Source organism: Hyaena hyaena, unplaced genomic scaffold (assembly GCF_003009895.1).
Source record: "Hyaena hyaena isolate Hyena2069 unplaced genomic scaffold, ASM300989v1 scaffold_1711, whole genome shotgun sequence".
In the NCBI taxonomy this organism is placed as follows: domain Eukaryota; kingdom Metazoa; phylum Chordata; class Mammalia; order Carnivora; family Hyaenidae; genus Hyaena; species Hyaena hyaena.
Window position 1 is genome coordinate 55,233 of NW_024082347.1, and position 7,175 is coordinate 62,407.

The 7,175-nt window shown below is 34.4% G+C and overlaps 1 non-coding gene across 1 annotated transcript; it reads right to left on the reverse strand.

Annotated features, from left to right (window-relative positions):
* Positions 1-411: 411 nt before the first annotated feature.
* LOC120226499 lies at positions 412-518 on the reverse strand. The gene has a single exon (XR_005527032.1). It is a non-coding gene; the product is annotated as a U6 spliceosomal RNA (small nuclear RNA).
* Positions 519-7,175: the final 6,657 nt, after the last annotated feature.

Here is a 7,175-nt window from a genome sequence, read left to right on the forward strand (position 1 = left end):
AGGCAAGATTCTTCAGATCCCTGTTTATACTCATTATTCAGCCATTTGCCACATTCAATAGAATCTAGCTCTACAATATCAGTAATTTCTCCCCACTCTTTTCTCTCACACTGTTAATCTTCCTAATGGGGCCTTTGAACTTTCTTGCCGCCTCCTTGTGAGCAGTCACCCCATCTTTCATTTCTCATCCTTCACTCCTTTACAATAATTTCCCTGCACTTCATATCTCTGACCTTCCCAAAGGTTCCAAAGACTCCTAATTATTATCCCTAATAATTCAGGGTATGTTCTTAGTCTGGTACCTAGCTTCTTCTATACCAGGGCCAGTTTTTCTCAAGCAGATTCCTTTTTTTTTTTTTTTTTTTTTTTTATTTTTTTTTTTTTTTTGTTTTTTTTTTTTTTTTTTTTTTTTTTAATCTGGAATGCTTCATGAATTTGCATGTCATCCCTGCACAGGGGCCGTGCTAATCTTCTCTATCTTGTTCCAGTTTTAGTATATGTGCTGCCAAAGCGAGCACTCAAGCAGATTCCTTAAACAGAGCCTATATTTCACAACCTATCCACTTTTCTTGAAATCATTCTCACGCAATAAAATCCATTTCAAATGCCATCTCGTCTGATTCTCGCAGTCCAGTGTCTTCTTTTCTTCTGTGAACTTTACCCCCTTAAATTTTCTGACTGTTCAATGGTCCTAATTATACTATAGACACTTGTAGATTATCTTATTTCTTATTTTTCCACCATCTTTGTCCCCCATTCAAGTTTAAGCTCTTTCTGGGCCAGATCTGGTCTAATTATCTTTACATTTCTAAAACGTATCACTGCAATTCCTATACCCAATATTCAATCATAAATATTAGTTTTGAAGGAAAACAGCTACTTGAAGTTTGTCTCTTTGCTGTTTGTCTTAGCAGATGCTTCCCCCAATACAGCATAGAATTATGATACCTGGAATTCCAAAGATCCCAGTCAGCTGAGTTAACTTTCTGAGTGGATTGTGTAAGTTTCTGAGGTGATGAAATGAACGAGTCCTTACTATCCTGCCTTGATTGTTGGGACATGCATCCTGTGTGCTGTTCTTTGGATTCACATTTTGGGATGTGAGATTGTCTTTGTGAGAGTAGTATAAAATGGCAGTGTTAATAGACTTCCCAATTAACAGGTGAGTTTTCAAGAGCTACCCCCTCTGGGATAATTTTTGAATTATAATGATAGTCTCACAGTTTACATTAAGAGGATTTGGAAAAATAGTTAATGGCTTTGACATCAAGAAAACCTGAGTTTTATATGACTGTTCTTTAATCGAGGGCAAAGGACACAAAGGATGACCCTACCTGGAAGTGATGCTCACAAATACCTTTGTTTATTGGGCTGCAATCCAACCTTCCAGATTCGCTGGAGTGGAGGGAGGGGCAAGGGTACTTACAGCACTGCAAAGGCCTTATTCACCCCCTGACTTCACGCTCAGCTAAACTTGGAAATGCAATTGGTTTATTTTGTATAAATAAGCAAGAATGCTAGAAGAAACTAAATATCTTCATAAAACAAAACATTATGATACCAGAAACCCTTAGGAATAGCACTAATGCTTTTAAATGAAGGTTTTATTTGTCTCAGAGCTGCAAAAAGGAGTCACTAATGAGATGTCATTTAAATTCTAACACCTGTTTAATGGCAGTTTTTTCTCTATCCCCAAAGAGTAACTGTTTATGAATGTTTGCAGTTTTCCAAGTGTATCTACAAGAATTGTTTTTTCATAAACAATGTGATGCCTTTTTCCTCATATGCTACAGTCACATTACAACATATGATGAAAATTGTTGGTTGTGGCATTTTTGTATTACATAGGTTTCAAAGATAGTGTTATTTCATACACTGGAACTTAAATTTTTATAATTCACAAAATAAATATTTTATCAGGAACTTATGTTTTTCAGATTTATGAGTATATTTTGGTGTAAGAAAAATAAAATATCTACTTGTATTCTTTACCTACATTTAAATAACATGTAAACAGAAATTGCTGGAAAATGTTTGCCCCTATATTCCCTGTTATGAAAAGAAAATATATTTATAAATAAACATACATGCACACAGATGTCTAAGAGTTACAAAGAAGACATGCTTATTGACTTTTTTCTCAGGCGATAAATAACTGGAAAAGTCAGGAATGAAACTATACCATTTCTTTTGTGATTTTGTTCTTCTTGTGTAAACAACTTCTTATTCATGAAAGAAATCCACAATAACTACATTGCTATTTTTTCTGTGATTTCTCTAGAACTTGCTAGTGAGGAGGAACCGATACCGCATGACTATATGAAAAATTATTTACTACTGGAAATATTTACGATATTTAGGATCTCTCTCATTTAGTATCTTTAGAATCTGTCTTATTTGGTATTTGTAGCATTTTATATAGGTTACTTTCATATTTAACATCCTTTAATGTTATTTGTACATCAGTGCTGCTTGTACATCAATAAAAATAAATTTTTACTAAATTTTTATTTTATTAAATTACCTCTATCTTGAGAAATTCAAGTGTAATTACTTTTTTTGGAGTAGCAGAGAACTTAGGCCATGGATTTTTACCAAGATAATTACATGAAGTCTCAAAAATGGTGACTTTTAGGAAAGGATCAGGAACTCTTATAAAGAATGTATATCTTTGAATTCACGAGAGTCATAGTTGTCTTCTGTTAGCATGCTGGAAGTATGACAAAGCAATTCTTATTTGTGTCAGGGACGCAGGACCTGGTCTTGAGGAAAGGTGAGACCAGGGCCTGTGGACTAAACCTTCGTAAGAACTCTTTGAGATTTAATCTGAGAGCACTAGGCTTACTGCGAAAAAGAATGGTTGAGCCATAAAATGCTTAGAGTGTGGACTTGAACAATTCTATAAAATCTAAATATTCTGCACATTAAAGGAGGAGAGAAGAAAATTGTTGCAGATGTGATTGGATTTCTCATTATCCTGAAAACTATTCTAAATTTCTTCCTCATGATCATTATTCCTTAGATTTCTTAGTACCAAATCATTTCTTTTCCTCCCCTCTCATGACTCCCCATTCCGTGAGATTCTTGCCAATTTAAGGTGTTCTTTTGAGTGAACAGAAGGACTAAGTGTTTTTCAGTTTTTAGAATGCTTTCCTTTTCTCTCTCTCTCCCCCTACGTGTATGTGTATATGTATATACACACATATACACACACATGTAAATGTGGCACATAGTGTATATATGCTTATGCTTATGTATACCATGTATACACTCATATACATAACATTTATATAGTGTGTACATATGCTTATGTGTGTATGAACACACACATATTACACACATACACACATATAGAACACTGAAGAATTAGAAAGTACATATTCACTCCTGGTTTATAGACTTTTTATTTATAAGTGGGATCTCAGTGCTTATTCGGTGTGTTTTCTAATTATGCACTGGATTTATTCACAATCGGTTGACATATACCTTGCACTGAGCTGAGGGAAATAAGCATATTCTTTTTTCTGTGCAGTTCCTTCCTGGCTTATGAAAGCCAAATATCCATTCTGTATGGAGAGATGAATCAGCAATCCATATAATATCTATTCATCATACATATTTCACAAGGAGGATATTGTGGTGACTGCAAAGTTCTTACAAAAATAATATGGAAATCCGGAACTTGATGTGGAGTGTCAGAGAGCCTCTTACTATTATTTACCTTATCAGCTTTTGCTTTCTGAAATCAATGGAAGGGCATCAAGTTCAGCTAATCCATATTTCTGAGTATGAAATTGAATTTATAGTCTGTAGTATGTTGACTACCGCTCGCATTTAAGGCATAATTGATTTTTATTGAAAAGCCAGCAGGCACATCAAAAATTTCCACAAACCACAAGGATGTTAAATTTTACCCTGTTTAGATAATAGTGTGGCTTTATTTAACCCTTAAAATGAAGCTTTTATATTTATATCAGCAAATGCTATGGAAGTGTGACTGATACATTATGAAACCATCAATCCATGGTTCTGTAGAACTGTACTGCACAGAAATAAGCAACTTTAGATTTTTAAGGTAAATGTCTATGGTTGGCTTGTTTTAAGAATAAATGGATAAATGGAATAATAAATCTAGCACTGTATCATGTCATGTGGCGAAGTTATTTTTTTCCATTGAAACAACTGCTTGTACCATTATTTCTTTTCCCTCAAATTCCTTCTGCATCTCATTTTCCCCTCTGATTTATGGATTACATTTTTGTATCTGGATTAATTCTTTATACATGTGAAATGTAATTTCTGAGGAAAAAAATCCGGTCTTTCTATTTTTAAGTTAAGTAGTCAGCTTTAGGGTGCATGATACCTCACTGAGCAAGTTTCACTCAAATGTGCCCAATCAGTATGCTAAAAGTCCCTTTATTTTTAACTAAAAGTTATCATCGTAAGACTCTTGAGTAGTCCTTCCACAGAATGTGTAATCTCAGTGTCAGGTGCATCGTGAAGTTTAGAAAGTCATGCTTTGGGGGCACCTGGGTGGCTCAGTCAGTTAAGTATCCGACTCTTGATTTTGGCCAAATCATGATCTCACGGTTCGTGGGTCCACGCTTTCTCTCTCTCAGAATGAATAAATAAATTCAAGAAGTAAGCTTTGACTCACCTTAGCAAAAACAAAACAAGGTAAAAACAAAAAAGTGCTGGTACCACTTGAGTGCTCCTTTTTCTGTAATCCTGTAGCAGCATTTCTTACTGGGGGACAACATTACACCCTAAAGAGAAATTTGGAAATTTGCGAGAGTGTATTAGATTTTTACAAAAATTAGATGAAGTGCCATTGGGACTGGCTTGGGTGAAGCCAAAAAATGCCAGACCTTTACAACTTGCAGGAAGACCCGGCACACTGAAAAACTGTCCCTTGTTGGCAGGACTCAATGTCCTATCCGATAATCAGTGTCGATTAAAAACTTAATTATTCTCTGCAATTGAAACCTATTTTTATTTTACATGTAATTATAAAAGATTTTTTAAGTATACACAGAATTTTCCAAAACTCAAACTATCATGTAAATTAAGAGAAAAGTGTTATTTTGAATTTTATCAATTGTTGGTCACAGTTTACCGATTAGTGGCAATTCTGTGGTATTTGCTACACCAGTACAATAATCTTGTGTCAGTTTGTATTAACAATTGATACGTTCACAAATTTACAAGTTTCTCTGCATTGGTATCAACACTCAATTTTTCCTATCTTCATTATGCACAAACTCAGATACTTATATTTTATATGTGCTATTGTGTTATGAAAAATGTTTTTTTATTTCTCTTTTATTTTGTAGTTGAAGCATTGTATTGATTTTTTAATGATGTACTTAAGAGTGGTCATAATATCTGTGAACTTTATTTTAGTATAGTAAATGAGCTACAAAATATTTGTTATAAAAAAGAGGCAGTAAGTCTGATAAGGTTGAGAACAATTGCCTTATGATGTCAAGGCATGAATGCATTCATTGGAAATTTTTCAGTGATAAGTCTAGAGATTATTTTAATAGAACAATTATTTCCAATGAGGAAAATAGTATCTCAGGGATTTTTAAATATGCGGTGATAAGCCCTTAGTGCCTACCTTCTTATGTGTGTGGATGAAGAGTATTCAAAACAATTTGTCATATGCACAGAAATACAAAAGATGAAACCTAAAGAGATTATACATTAGTCTCTTAAGAGTAAAACTGACGGAGAGAAGCAGTATACCTTTCACAGAGGCAGATATTTTCAAAGCAATGTGTGACAGGTACAGGGACAAATCCCGTTAATAAGTAAGAGGATTTGTGCTTGGCTCTGTCACATGCCACTTTGAAAACCTACCCTCAAACTGTCTATAAATTTTCATGCCCATCTTTTTCTCCTTGCTTTTTCCAAAGCGTCTGATTTTTCTATACACCATTTTCCCCTGCTTTATCTCATGGCATCCTTTAATAATTTTTCAGAGGTTGGTATGTGTACTATGATTTTGTGTTACTTTATTGTTAACAAAATAATATTTGCTGTACCTATTCATTTTCACTGTCCCTTTTACTGCTTTCTTATAAGACATTTTCATCCCATTTATGACTTCTAAATATGAAAAAAAAGTCTTCCTTAATGAAATTAAGGAAGAAAGGAGCATTTTATCTTATTTGTTAGTTTTTCCTTTTAATATAATGTACTTATAACTTTTAAGGAAAAAGAATATTTAAAAATTAATGCTATATAGTATGAATGGTGTACTCTTTAACTGGAAAGAAAACGTTGTTCATTTCTTTAGTTACAACTTTTTGAACAATCAATTATTAACTGGGAGATGCATAACTTTTTTGCAAAGTAAACTGAAAACAGATTTTAATCCCAATGACTGCCTCCACTTTTGGATCTTGACCTTGGTGCCTCATCACATGTGAGTATGCTGATTGGAGGTAGAGGGACTCAAATATTTGGTAGAACATCATTTGGTCTATAATTTGGTACTGGGTGATGCTATGCCCTTTGACACCTGCCAAAGATTATTTGCTTTTTTGCAGTATATATTTGATAGCTTACGGTTGAAATAAAATAATTCTATGGCACTTTTCTTCTATGAAATATTTGACTCTAAATATGAATCTGGAAATTTTGCTTGTAGGAGTCAATTACTTCAAATTTCAGTATTATTTTAAGATGATAAATTTCTGAAAAAAAAGTCCCTGAAAAGTGTTTTAAAAGTGGGTAGTTTCAAACAAAAATCACTGCTCTCTATGGAATTTCTGTTTTTTCTGCCTCAAGAATGATGCCTAGATCCTATCAAAATGTTTTCTAGAGGCACCTGGTGGCTCAGTTGGTTAAATGTCTGACTCCTGGTTTTGCCTCATGATCTCATGTTTCATGGGATCAAGCCCTGCACTGGGCATAGGATCTGCTTGAGATTCTCTTTCTCTGTCTCTGCCCTCCCCCACCCTCTTTCTCAAAATAAAGAAACTTTTTTTTTTTTTTTTAACTGTTTTCTAGAGGCCCTGGGTGGTTCAGTCGGTTGAGTGTCCACCTCTTGGTTTTGGCTCAGGTCATAAACCCAGTGTCATGGAATCAAGCCCCACATCAGGCTCTGTGCTGAATGTGAAGCCTGCTTAAGATTCTCACTCTCTCCCCCTCTGACCCTCTCCCCTGCT